A 14,628-nucleotide genomic window follows, 5' to 3' on the forward strand; every position below is an offset into this window, starting at 1 on the left:
AAGATCTGCAGGCCTTTCTTCCCACTGAGCCCCTTTACCCTCTCAGAAAGGACTCAGGTTAAAGGAGCAAGTTAACACCAGGGGGCCAAAGTGCAAGTCTGAAACAGGACCAGATTCTGAAACTCTAGGGCGTTTTTGTTTTGTCGGTTCATCTTTATATATAGGTGCATGGTACGGTGGAGTCCCTGCCTCCTGAGTCTGAGGTGCTTTTGAGATCTATAACTCACTGGACATGGTCTGGAGTTAAATAGTAGCACAAGGTATCACAACAAACACTCCTGGTGCCTGGATTGCTGGAAATTGAAAGTTGGAGGTCCCAGATGCTTCCCTGAGAAGCCAGAGGGCAAGACTTTGGGGTTCAAACAATCTGGCTGATGAAGCCCTGAACAAGATCCAGACCAAGGTAGCAAGGGAGGTAAATTTCCTTTGCCTGGAGGGTATATAATCACCAGGTACTTGTCTGAAGCCACTTCTTTAAAAGTGATGTGAAAGTACAGTAGGAAAGCATGGTAAGCTGAAGGATGGAAGGAAACATCTTGTTTACAAATGCCAGGCAGTAATTAGCATATTTTAAAGAGAGGAGCCACCACTGCTGGCTTTTGTTAGTTGAAAACCTCAGTGCTTTCTTGTGGCTCCACTTTAAGAGGCTGGGTAGACATGGAGACTTGGAACACAGTTCATAAATAGTTTATTTCATCTTTTAAAATCTTGCACTAAAACTGTCACCCCCTCTTGTGGATCGCAGATGGTGAAGAGCTAATTTGTTACTGTTTGATAACTGCTTTTATGTATCAAAGCTCTTATTTACTGCTCTGTGGGGGAAATGACAGACTAAGAGTCGATTGTGTGTTTTCTTTCCGTTTTTCTTTAACCAAGAGGCTTCTTGTCTCCCCCTAACATGTTTCTTGTTTGAAATATAAAATTGTGAATCTTTTGCATATGCTGGTTCCTTTGAACCTACTTTTGGGGAGGTTTGAAAAATGCCATTTCACGCACAGACCAGCAGTCTCCTGTCTTGATTCTTTTTAATGTCCTGGTGCTAAGTAATATCACGCAAACCAGTCTCTCCTCTCTCTCAAGTCACAAAATATTTCCAATTAGATATGTGAATTGGAGCTTTGCTTTTGAAAATTGTCAAGGAAATGTATGAAAGGGCAAGGATTGTTAGGTAGATTCAAATCATAAGTTTTTAATTCCTGGACAAACCCTTTTTCTTTTAAGAACTCATCTAACCATCTATCCATCCATCCATCCATCCATCCATCCATCCATCCATCCTTTCATTCATTCATTTTCTCACTCAATCATTGACTTCTTACTTGATTCATTTTTTTTTCTTTCAGTCAGTCAGTCAAATTATTTCTTTTCTGGTAGGCCTTGCTTATTGTGTCCAGGACACTTCATATGTATATATTCACTACAGTTCCTACTCTTGTCTTTGGAATGCCCTTAGAATGTCCATAATACAAAAAGGTTAAGATAAAATTCAACAGTTGGCTAGTTCAAATCAGCATAGCATTGCCTGTCAACTTAGGATGACTTTTATATATTAAATGGTTGAAAATGTAAAAGACTTTCCTGATGTGAAATTATAAGAAATTGAGATTCAGTTTGTTAGAACTCAGAGGTACTCACTTGTTGGCATGTTGTCTGTGGCTGTTCTCACAGTGACAGATTATAAAAACTAAGGTATGTGTTAGCTTTCTTTTATTATTTTTAAACAGAATATGTTGTCAACCCCTGTGCAATTTCTCTTTGACACAATAGGGGAGAACTTGCACAGTATAGTCGGCTCCAGTTCAGACATATATAAGCCATTCTGCTAAGATTGTGTGTGTGTGTGTGTATGTGTGTGTGTGTAGTGGGGGGGGGTAAGCATGCATACACATTAGGGTGGAAGTAGTGTGGGGTTCCAGAAGTGATATTGGCAAAATAGGTTACAATTAGTAGAACTTTTATGAGAAACAAGCAAACAAAATAAATGAAAGCATGGATTTGGGATAATTTTTGACAGGTGCCCAGCACAGTGCTTCTATACACAGTAAAATGACCCTTACTGAATGGAGGAATTATGCCCATCTTTGCTACTATGCTCTTTGAGAGCTGTCCCTCTAATAATGTATGCAGCTTTCCCTGGAATTATGTTATACATGGAAGGAATAAGAGAATGTACAAAGATTTTGTCATAGCTCTATCTGATAGAACTTATTTCTGTCTGATGCTCAATCTCTCGCGACTAGTTCATAGTTAAGGAAACTGCCTGTGACACATCACAATTCAAATCAGTTCCCACTGGGAAAGAAGAAAAAATGCCATAGAAAATATTTTATTCTATACACAAAAGGTTTTCTCAGCATGTTTTATCAACATAATCATCATCACATTATCATCATTAAGACATGAAAGAGGAGTACACAATTGAGGGGTTCTCCTTCCTATCACAGCCACTCAGGGAGTGGAGGGTAAATGCAACTGTAAGCTGTGCTTTGTTCCACTTTTAATCCTGCTTCCCTTCTTGAATAATCACACCATGCTAGCATGTTAGAAGAAATATTAGAGGAAGCTTTACTCAGTCTACTTATTGGCCATACCTACCAGCATAAGGAGATTTACCAGCTACAAAACCCTTGGCTTACTTAGATCCTCAGGATACATTTACCCCTATTATATATTAACCCAGCATCCCTTCCCTTCTATTGCCTTCCTTTAGGAAAGTACTTGTGACTTTTTCTGTATTTGAGAGTTAATTTTTCACTTTCAACTTCACCATGTCATATCTGAAGACTTAAAGTTCTAACTACTTGTTTATGTAAGTTAAACTACTCTGTGATCTCACATGTACACACACACACACACACACACACACACACACACACACACACACACACACACACACACACACATGCACTTTCTGCTGTTCAGGGTTAGGAGCTGGATCACTGAATATATAAAATCATAATAATGTATTTTGACCTCATTCTTTGGGAAACACTCAAGCTCATAAAATTTGGGATGCAGGTCCTGCTATCTCTCTTTTTAAAATTATATTTATTTATTTTCTTTTTGTTGCCCTTGTTTTTTTATTGTTGTTGTAGTTATTATTGTTGTTAAAGCCTCTGTTGGATAGGACAGAGAGAAATGGAGAGAGGAGGGGGAAGATAGAAGGGGAGAGAAAGATAGACACCTGTAGACCTGCTTCACCATTTGTGAAGCGACTCCCCTGCTAGGGGAGAGCAGGGGGCTCAAACCGGGATCCTTATGAGGGTTCTTGCACTTATGAGGGTCCTTGCACTTAACCAGCTGTGCTACCGACCGATCCCCTGCTGTTCTCTGTTAACATTTATCTGTGAGAAGTAAAGACTGGTGAGATAATATTAGAGAGTCATTTATGAAGTAAGTATGAATGGAGAGCAATAATTTAACTTGAAACTCAAGGCATCCTTAGCAAATCCCAGAGTAGAAAGTGAAGATGACAATGAAAAAAAAAATCAGAAACTTAAGAAGCATATTTGACTAGGAAAGCCTCATCAGAAGATTCTTCAGATCTTCTCTACTTTTTCATTTAATGTTACTACCTGACTGTGAACATAAAGAAAAGTTATACAGGGTTAATGGGAATATCCATGAGTCATAGGATAAATGAATTACTGTAATCTAAGAAATAGACGGGATTTCTCTGTCACCAAATAACATCTATACATTTATTTCCTAATTCCTAAAACTGAAGTAGTAGGAGGGAAAATCTACAAAGGAAATGTTTTAGTGAAAGATTAAAATATTGTCTTAAGCACACATAGAAGACTAGTAGCTACACACTTGCTTTGAGAGCAGTTTACACCTGATCTCTTGTATAATTCTTAATCTAATATTTCCTATTTTATACTTTAAAAGTCTCCTATTGGATATTAAAAAAAAACATGTGCCATGTGGATGGTAAACAAGTCATATAATCATTATGGATTAAAAAAAATAGAACAGACATGACTGGAGGAAGGTAAAAGAAAAAGGAGTGAGAGATTGGGACATAAACCCCCCGTCTTATTTTTTAATCTTTTAAAACAGGATTGCATATATAATTATTTACAGTAATGATAATAATAATAATAATAGAAAACATAACACTTGTTAGTCATATGCAGTGACTCGAATTGACCTTAAGGCTTCAAGCAGAAAAATTACCCTTTCTATTTGTTGAACTATGTCCTAGGTAATCCTTCAATTTTTCTCTAGTTTGGTTCTGAAGCTAGCTTAGAATGAGACACATATCAAAGCCTCACTAAAGCGATGGTGATATTTTTCTTTATTTTAAAAACATTTTATTGGGGTTCATAGTTTACAGTACAGTTGTTGACACATGAGGACAATTTCTCATCTCACCATAAAAGTTTTCTGCAAAAGTCTCTCACCCCCAACTTGGATCTTTTTCCACCATCATGCACCAGAACCTCCAAGCCCCTTCTCTCTACTTCTGCTTCTCTCATTTCCCAGAGTCCTTTGTTTTCATGCAATACACTAAACCCAGTGCAAATTTTAACTTTATGTTTCTCCCCTCTGTTCTTGTTTCTTAAGTTCTGCATATGAGTAATTTTTAAGTATCAACTTTATGTTTTCAACTTTACTGAAATATAATCAACAAATAAGATTGCAAGATATTTAAGGTATACATGATTTGATCAACATTCTTAACTCGTTGCTAGCACTTACACCATCTCATCTATTTTTCTTCTTCTTTTGTGAGAATATTAAAATTATATTCTCTTGGCAAACCGCAATTCGATGTTTCAGTATATAAACTATAGTCATTATGTTAGACATTAATTCCTCATATCTTATTTATCAGTAGCTTAAAGCTTGTACTCTTCTACCAGCCTTTCCTTATTTGTCCCATTTGTAAGTCCCTGGCAACTTCTTTTCTATTTTATTTCCAAATTTCATTTTTCATTCAGAGTCCACATATTGGTGATATTATACAGGATTTTTCTTACCCTGCTTGGTTTATTTCACTTAGAACTATATCCTCAAAGTTCTACTGTTTTGTCACAAATGGACAGACATCCTTTTTTTTTTTCCCTTAGGAACAGTATTTCATTAGGTATATTGCCAGCTGACATCCTTCTTGATAGACTAGGATACAGAGCATCCATGGGGCCCTATCTGAATCCACCTTTATAGTCTCTGTGACTGCCTCCCACCCCAGTTATGTAGTACCTCATCATATCTCTCTCTGGTTTGGTCATTCTTGGTTTTTTTTTTTTTTTTTCATGCAATATAAGAAATGCTCTCTTCTTTTGTGCAGTGTTCTACTTTCTTACTGTTTTTCATGACATTTCCTAGCTTCTACAGACCCCTTTCATTGCCAGAAATCTGCACAGAAGTCTTCCTTATAGTAAAGTCACTCTAGAGCAACCAGATTCTCCACTTAGGGCTGTGCATGGGTCTCCTCGATTTCCAGAATGGCGGGACACCCCACCCCCAACCAGTTCCCTCCGTTCTTGAGACTCTATCTCATCTCTAACTCTCTCTTCCCCTGTGATGTATCTGTACTGAATCTGTGCAAGTCTTCATATGTTGCTCGTGTGTGCTTATAACAGGTGTGCATGTGTGTAAATATGTGTGTCTGTGAGTCTAATGTGTGTTTGAGCATGGACGGTTGACCCTCTGGAAACTTGCCAATCTCCCACTGGAATGCCAGCCATTGTGGTTGAGTGAGAAGGGCAGGAGTATGGGAAATTCCAACCAGCATGTCAGTCTCAGCGCATCACTTCACCACCACCACCACCCCACTCCCACTCCCCACCCCCGCCCCTCCGGGTTTTACCTTCTTTAAGTTTGTACTTCCCCATTCCAGCATCACCCTCCATACCTTCCCATTGCCTTGCTCTCTCTTTCCTTATAAGGACATATTAGTCTCATTGGTTGGCTTGAACTCCCTTCCCCTGCACAGCTACACCTTTATAAACTTTATGAAACAAAGTGTTCCATCCATTGCCAGGGTACCCTGAGGTGGTTTGTTATACCTTAAACCACCACAGTACACTGGAAGACTGCTCAGAGAGCTCACCCCTGCGGCTGCTGGTCCAAGATTCCCCGCTCTCTGTCTGTCTCTGGTGACCAACAGACCAGCTGGTGAAGTGGGAGCCAGGTTGGCCCATTTCCCTGAAACCAATATGTGTCTATACATGTGTTTGCAAAGGAGAAAGAAAGAAAGAGATAGTACACTTCTTAAAGACAAACTCCTATCCTCATGAATTACTGCTTTTTATTAAAAGTAATATTTTTAGTGCCGGAAAGACAGTATAATGGTTATGCAAAAGACTTTCATGCCTGAGACTCAAAGGTCCCCAGTTCAGTCCCAGCACCACCATAAACCAGAGTAGATCATTTCTCTAGCATCATTCTCTGCACATCTCTCTCATTAAAATAAATAAGTAAATAAATAATATATGTATATATATTTTAAAAGTAATATATTCATACTACAGCATGAGAAGGACTCATTCCACACATTTTTCCTTTTTTTTTTTTTGGTTTTCCTTGCAAATTGTTCTTAGGGAATACTTATGTGGATACATTTTTTTACCTAAAAATAAGAATAAATGATTCTTTTCTAAAGCATATTTGGTCCTTGTAACTGCAATGTATGCCTGTCTTAAGTATATGAAATTACAAAAAAAAAAAAAGGTTTCTGTGCGTTCTTGAGTAGATTTATATTCTAACATGTGAAACAGATGTGAATATTAGAGAGAAGGGATGTGTTTCCATAATGCCAAATGTATGTGAGAAAAGTTTAAAATGGTCACAAAAGTGCTTTTTTAATCCATGATAGAGAACCTAAGGTATGCATTTTTCTTTTTGTATGCTTTATATTGCACTCTGGAGACAATATTGATACGACTTCTCAAATCTTTGTGCCTTGACCAAGGTGCTGCCTTCTGAGAAGGGCATCATTAGAACTTCTAGATTTGCTGATGTCTTCCTTCCTGGGAAATGTTTTTACAACTTGGAAGGAACTGGTTTCCATTTAAGTGGAGGATTTAGGGTATGCCAGGCCATTTAGAATATTGCCAGTATTTTAACATTACATTAAAAAAATGGGCCTAAATTTCTGCTTGGAAACAGGAAAAGGGTCATTTAAACAACTTAAATATTATTAACTTGACTGAAAAAGAAAAGGAAACACTGAAGTTAAAATGGCATTCACAGTTAACTGGATAGATTTATTGAAGTAGTATTCCGTGTTAGAAATATATCTGCAGATGCCTTGCTGTAAAATTAGGTAGGCTTATGGCATTAAGAAAACAGAAAATGACAAATTCATGGAATGAGTAAGATGATATTTCCAGTAATGGATGCATTCTATAAAATGATTGAAGAGAAATTCCTCTACATAACAATTTGGATTTAAGGCCCTAGTCCTATGTCTCCTGCCCCCCAATTATAGTGAAGGCCAAATCTCATTATGATAAACTATAATACATCATCAAAATTCTTGGGTTAAACCTAGAAATCTGTTATGTTAATGTGCCTTGATATAAATGTGACTAGGACTTGGAAATCTTTTTGTTATATTGTAATTCTGGCTATGAAATATTTGGCAAAGGTATTCATTTCTTCTCATTCTGAGAGTCGGAGAAAAACTAGAGTATAAAACTTTTGGACTGGATTGCTTGGTATCATATATTTGACCACGAGTCCAAGATTGGGACTTACAGACTCAGAGTATGTGTTTTTCATGCCTGCTTGTTTCAATACCAGCAAACAAGCAGGAGGTCCTAGCGGATGGATGAACTTCTCTCACTATTCATTTGGTTGTAGGACTCAGGTTTGAGGGACTCAGCATGTTCATGTGAGCTGGTTATATGCCTTTAAGTTGAGTAGGTGTTATTTTAGCATTCCAAGAGACACTTGCTATCTTACAAAGAAAACTTCCACAAAATATCAGTGGGTCTACACAAAAGTTCAGGGTTCACAGGAAAATGTAACTGCTTGAAGAAACTATATTAGGTGAGGTAAGCCGGAATGAGAAAGATGATGATGATGATGATGATGATGATGATGATGATGATGATTATTATTATTATTATTATTATTGCCTCCAGGCTGGGGCTCAGTTCTAGAAATATGAATCCACTGTTCCTGGAGGGCATTTTTATTTTTTCCTTTTTTTTTTTTTTATAGGATAGGACAGAGAGAAGTTGAGAGAGATGAGGGAGAGAGAGGGAGAGAAAGACTCCTGTATATCACCATTTGTGAAGTGACCCCTCTGCAGGTGGCAAGCCAGAGGCTTGAACTAGGATCATTATGCAGGTCTTTGTGCTTCATACCATGTGCACATAATCTGGTGTGCCACCCCCAAAGCCCTGAGAAGGATGATCTTACTCATGGGCAGAACTTAAGAAACAAGTACAGAGGGGCAGGGTGGTGGCGCACCTGGTTGACTGCACGTATTACAATGTTCAAGGACCCAGGTTTGAGCCCCCCCCCGGGTCCCCACCTGCAGGGGGAAAGCTTCATGAGTGGTGAAGCAGGGCTGCAGGTGTCTCTCTGTTTCTCTCCCTCTCTGTCACCCTCTTCCCTCTTGATTTCTGGCTGTCTCTATCCAATAAATGAAGATAATAAAAATTAAAAAAAAAGAAACAAGTACAGAAATGGTGAATGTAAAGTAAAATGTGGATTGGTCTCTTTGGTATAGTTCACCAAAGCAAAGGACTTTGGACAAGGACACAGAGAGAGTGGAGAAAAAGGGTGATTTCAGGCTGCTTTATAGATGTGCCTAATTTAGGGGTGAGAGTACTTTACACTTATCTTGGTTGGATGAGAAATTTTACTCATGTGCCACCAACTGTACATTAAACCATTAACCTCCCAATACAAGAAAATAAAGAAAAAAATGTAACTGCTAAGATACTTTTCTGAAATAACAGTTCATACTGAGTCTTATGTCTGAGGAACCACTTCTTTTTTGAAGGGTAAAAGATTAAGAGAACTTCAAGACCAGAGAGCAGCCTTTAAAGCACATGAATTTCTTCCTTTTCCCTGATAGAATACTTTGGCAAATTCAGGATTGGGGTATAGGAATAGAGCAATCATTTAGATGTGAATTTGGAGTTTATATTGTATATCTTACAAGGAAAAAAGATCAACTTAACCTGTCATCCTATGTGAAATGGCAAAAGAATACACTCCTCTGGGAGTTTGTGTGCTAAGACATCTTTCCATCTGTGCTAGGAAGGGGAAGAAATATTCTTTCATATACGTGCCACAGAGCAATCTGTTCTTTTAACTTGGCCAAATGTTGTCTAGGCTCTTCTTTGAAGCTGTTTTTGTTGAGATATTTGTTTTCAAACTTTATTCTTACTTTAAAGTGTTTTGGGGCATTTTAACAGGGTCTTTGAACTGGTTTGTTCATTCTGTTTTGTTTTTATTTATAGGTCATGCAAATGCAATTCTATTTGATCACCCTCAAAGGAGAGCTTTCAAGCTTGAAGGAAATTATCTGAAATTATATATATGAAGGTACTTAAATTATACACATACACACACATACATATATACATGAAGGTATTTTCTCAATCAGTGAGTGCTAGGTTTGCACTTTTGATGGATTTTCTGATGAGTAGACAGGTCTACAATTTTATATGGGTAAAGACTAAATTTTTAATTGGGGGATTAATGATTTATAGTAGACAAAATTGTAAGAACATATGTAATATGTCTCATTTTTTCTGTAAAACAGTCACCCCAATGGTGGTCTTCCTCCACCATTATGCACCTGGACATGAAAGCCCCACCTCTACTGCCCCAGCTCCACTCCCAAACCCAGAGTACTTCACTTTGGTGCAATACACAAAACCCATCCCAAGTTTCTATTTTATGTTTCCCTTTTCTCTTCTTATTTTTCAGCTTCTGTAAGTGAGATCATCCCATATTCATCTTTCTCATCCTAGTTGTCTCACTAAACATGATCCCTTCAAGCTCCATCTAAGATGAAAAAAGTGAATTCACCATTTTTAATCATGGAGTTGTATTCTAATGTGTATATAAACCACAACTTACTCTGCCACTAATCTGTTGTTGCATCTAGGTTACTTCCAGGTTTTGGCTATTACAAACTGAGCTGTCATGAACATATGTATACACAGGTCTTTTTGGATGAGTGTGTTTGACTCCTAAGGATATATCTCCAGGAAAGGAATTGCCAGATCAGAGGGCAAATCCATTTCTAACCTTTTGAGAATTCTCCAGGCTACTCTCCACAAGGGTTAAACTATTTTACATTCCCCTCAGCAGTGCAGGAAGTTTCCTTTGCCCTCACAACCTCTCCTTTTTGATGTATGACATCCTCACAGGGTGAAGTGTTATCTCATTGTTGTCTTTGTTTGTATTTCTCTGACAATCAATGACCTGGAGCATTTTTTCAGTTGTTCCTTGGCCTTTTGGATCTCTTCTTTGGTGTATATTCTGTTAGTTTTCTCTTCCCATTTTTTGACAGAGGAATTTTTTTTCTTGTAGTTTTTTTGAAACTTGTAGATTTTTGTCTGGTAAACCTGCTAATTATTTACAGTGATAAAAGTACCCTTAAATTACAGCAAATAGCCCTAGGGAATACTAATCAAGTATTTATTTATTTATTCTAACAATATTTTCCTTTTTTGTTTCAAGATTTAAATAACAATATTTTTCTAATATTTATCTTTTGTATATTTACTTGCCTATCTGGCTTGTTCAAGTGCAAAAACTTATTTATTAGAGTATTGCTCTGCTCTGATTGTTCATGGTGCTGAGATTAAGCCTAGACTCTTATGCATAAAAGCCCTGTGAACTATTTCTGGATCATCTTCCCACTACATGAGATTCCTTTATCAAACTGACTACAAATATTCAGCTTCTTAAATTATTATTTGAACTGATAGTAGCATCTTAGTTCTTTCCTTATAAATTCCTGACTTGTAAACTAAACAAATATTTGACATATGTTAATGTTTGTAGAAGAGCTGCATCTTTTTTTCTTCTGAAAGTCAAAGACACTAGGAACTAACAAGGACCAGGGATTTTTATCTTAAGCAGATTACATTATTCTCTGAATAGCATTCCATTTCTATCTCTATTCTCTAGCCATGGGTTTTTTTCTGAGGAAAACTCAACAACTTCCACTCTTCTCAAGAAAAATATCCAACTATCTACACTTGTTAGTGCCATCTGGATGAAGAACAGAGTCCAAAGAATAGAGAAAGATGAAGCAAAAAGGAAACTCTATGGCTATTTGAAACTAAGATAACAAGATAGGTTACTCTTCCTTGGAAACAGGTGTTTCTCATGAATTTGAGCTGTGTCAAGTACAGGCCTGTCAGCCAGTCTGTGGATGCCCTGGTACTCTCCTCTAGGCAGATCCATTAGATGACCTGTCTATCCCACATGACTATCCCACAACCATTTGGTATGACACTTACATGTTCTCCCACTGGAGCAGCTTTCCCATTGGATACTTCAGCATTACAGACCTCAAGTTGACTTTTTGATTGACTTTCCTCTGTCAATCAAGATCCTGTGTTGTGCTCTGAATGACACTGGATGAGTAATAAAACTTGTTCTAAATTTTTTTTCATGATCATGTGCTAATTTAACTTCACAATTACCTACAAAACATTTGTTCCACTACTCCTCATGGGTCTTCTGTCATTTATCCTTTCCTTTCAGGATTTTTGCCTTCTTTGGGAAATCAAATCCATTCCACAATCCCTCCCCCCCCAGAATTCTGTTATATCCTCCCCTCCACTGGTAGGGTCCTTAGTGTTTATCCCTGTGGGAATATGGACCAAAGATTTTTTATGGGGTGCAGAAGGTGAAAGTTCTGGCTTCTGTAATTGCTTCTCTATCAGTTGCGTTTATTGGTCAGTCCATACCCCCAGACTGCTTATATCTTTCCCAACTGGGGTAGGGGTGTGGTAAGGGGGGTTTCCAGGACCCATTGGTGAGGTCATCTGCCCAGGGAAGACAGGTTGGCATACTGGTAGCATCTGCAATGTGGTGGCTTAAAAAGCATTAAGATGTAAAGCAGAACAAAGTGTTTAATAATCAGGAAACTGATGGCAAAAATACAGCAAATGAAATTTGGGATCTTCATGTTGGAATCTAGGAAGTCTGACTTAGATATATTCTAAGGGGCTCAAGACTTTATTAATTTTTGCCCAAGCCCCACAGATAACCTTGAGGTGGGCTAAAAGTACTGTCCAGGAAGACAGTGTCAGAGTTGGAAACAGGACTAGAAAGCTGGATCAGGGCAGAGAGGAGCTCCCAAATATGGGAAAAGTACATAAATACTGTAAACTGCAGACCCCATTGATCTGATTTAGGGCCCATGTCTATTCATATTTAGCATAGGAGCCTGTATAATTTCTGCATCCTTGTTAGTCTGAGGTTGCTTTTCATGGCCATAGCTTAGGCACATTCTAGGCTGCACTCATTTCAGGATCAGTCTTCCTCTAGTGGCAGAACATATTGACCCAGCCTCCCATTGGAGAGCGGGACAGTTTCTACTATCATTGTTGTACATTAAAGACAAGGTCCTGTAAAGGCCCACAAGAGGGTTTATGATGTTGTTCCTGATGAAGTTGACCAGTGATGGTGGAGAGAGGGATCTGTTAGAGTCTAGGCCCATCATATGTATATGAGAATCCTAGAGATTCCTTCAGGTGATGGGGTGGCCTGACTGTGATCAAAGGGCCATCATAGGTGCTATTTTCTTGCCCTCACCTAGCTTTTGTATTCTTTATATGACAAAGTTAGCCTGATTGAAGGAAGTGAAACAGGAAGTAGGTGAAGAGGGTATCTAGGTCCAATTAGAAAAATATCTAATTAAGTACTTTGTGGTGGGGCTGGGTGGTGGCACACCTGGCTGAGCACATGTATTACAATGAGCAAGGACCCAGGTTCGAACCCCCGGCCCCCACCTGCAGGGGAAAAGCTTTGTGAGTGGTGAAGTAGTGCTACAGGTGTCTCTCTGTCTCTTTCCCTCTCTATCACTCACTCCCTTGATTTCTGGCTGTCTCTATCCAATAAATAAAAAAAATAAAATAATTTTAAAAAGTACTTTATAGTATTTTTTTTAGGTCTTTCTACTTGATTGCTATACTTTTTCAGTCACTGTAGACCATTGCACACCTTTACTTTAAGATATGTGTTTTCCCTTATGTTAAGGATACATGTGCATATGTGCCTTATCTCATGGGTCCTGCTGTACTGTATATATGGGTTCTCTAATTTTGTTATGGACTGTGCCACTGGAAATGGAATTAACAAATTTTATGAGTCTCACCTGAGTATTGGAGCTGATAGGTTGATATCCCAGACCTGGCATCTCTGGATATAGTCTGAAGCGAAACATGTTGAGGTGTCGTCACACTGGTTGTCTTGATTTGGTTGAGATCAGAAGATGTAGAATCAAATAGTATTGATCAAGAGAAGCATGAAGGAAAACGAGCAAAGCCTCAGAGGTACCAGGGCTGGGAAAAATGCGGGTTTTATAGAGAATGAGGAAGGTTCCTTGCTATCTTAGAGATTAAGAAGGCAAAAAAAATAATTATTATTGTAACAAAGGTATTTGGGAACTTAGTTTACTTTGAAAATCCCATGGTTAAGATTTACTGTACCATACAACATCTTACCATTATTTATGTCATTTAATGCTATTTACAAATAACTATATCTTATGTACTGACAAGACCTGTTCCTTCTCCCTGGCCCAAGATTGTAAGTGATTTAATATTCCAGAAAAAAATCATTATTAACAGTGCATTAACAATTTAAGCCCAGTGTTAAAATTCAATGATTTTTACTAATTTGAAACCTTAATTGAATGTGCATAAATCAGGTGTCCAAGGTCTTCCAGTAATTTCAATAAGCTCATCTGCAACATTTTAATGCAGTCTTTTCATGTTTAACTCAGTCAGATTCCATTTAGTTAGGTGCAGGTAAAGAGGTGGTGGTGGCACACCTGGTTAAGCTCACATAGTATTAAGCACAAAGACATGTGCAAAGATTCAGGTTCGAGCCCCCAGTTCCCCACCTACAGGAGGGACACTTCACAAGCAGCGAAGCAGGTCTGCAGGTGTCTATTTTTCTCTCTTCGTTTCTATCTCCCTTTCCCTTCTCAATTTCTCTCTGTCCTATCCAATAAAAAAATGGGGAAAAATTGGCCACCAGGAACAGTAGATTTGTAGTACTGGCAAAGGCACTGAGCCTCAGAGATAACCCTGTAGGAAATAATAATAACAATAATAATAATGACAATAATACTAATATAATTTCCAAGTAAGTGCTCTGACTTAACTAGTTATATATGGATAATAGAGACAATGGGGTTTACTTATTATAATCCTTTCCAAAGACTAAAATAGGTCAAGTCATAAACTTACTTCATGTTTAACTTTCTGTCTCCTCTGTAAACCTCTGGTTCTGGAGCAAAGGTGATGCTACATTTATTTCTGTGATCCTTAGTTGTTATATGACCTCTCACAAAGCAAATTGTATCCATATAATATGAACAAAATATATTAGGCATTCAAAAGAATTGCCTATGATATACAAAAAAAAGCTTAAGAGAATAGTAATATTTGAGTTGGATCCTAA

Source organism: Erinaceus europaeus, chromosome 3, assembly GCF_950295315.1.
Source record: "Erinaceus europaeus chromosome 3, mEriEur2.1, whole genome shotgun sequence".
Taxonomy (NCBI): Eukaryota; Metazoa; Chordata; class Mammalia; order Eulipotyphla; family Erinaceidae; genus Erinaceus; species Erinaceus europaeus.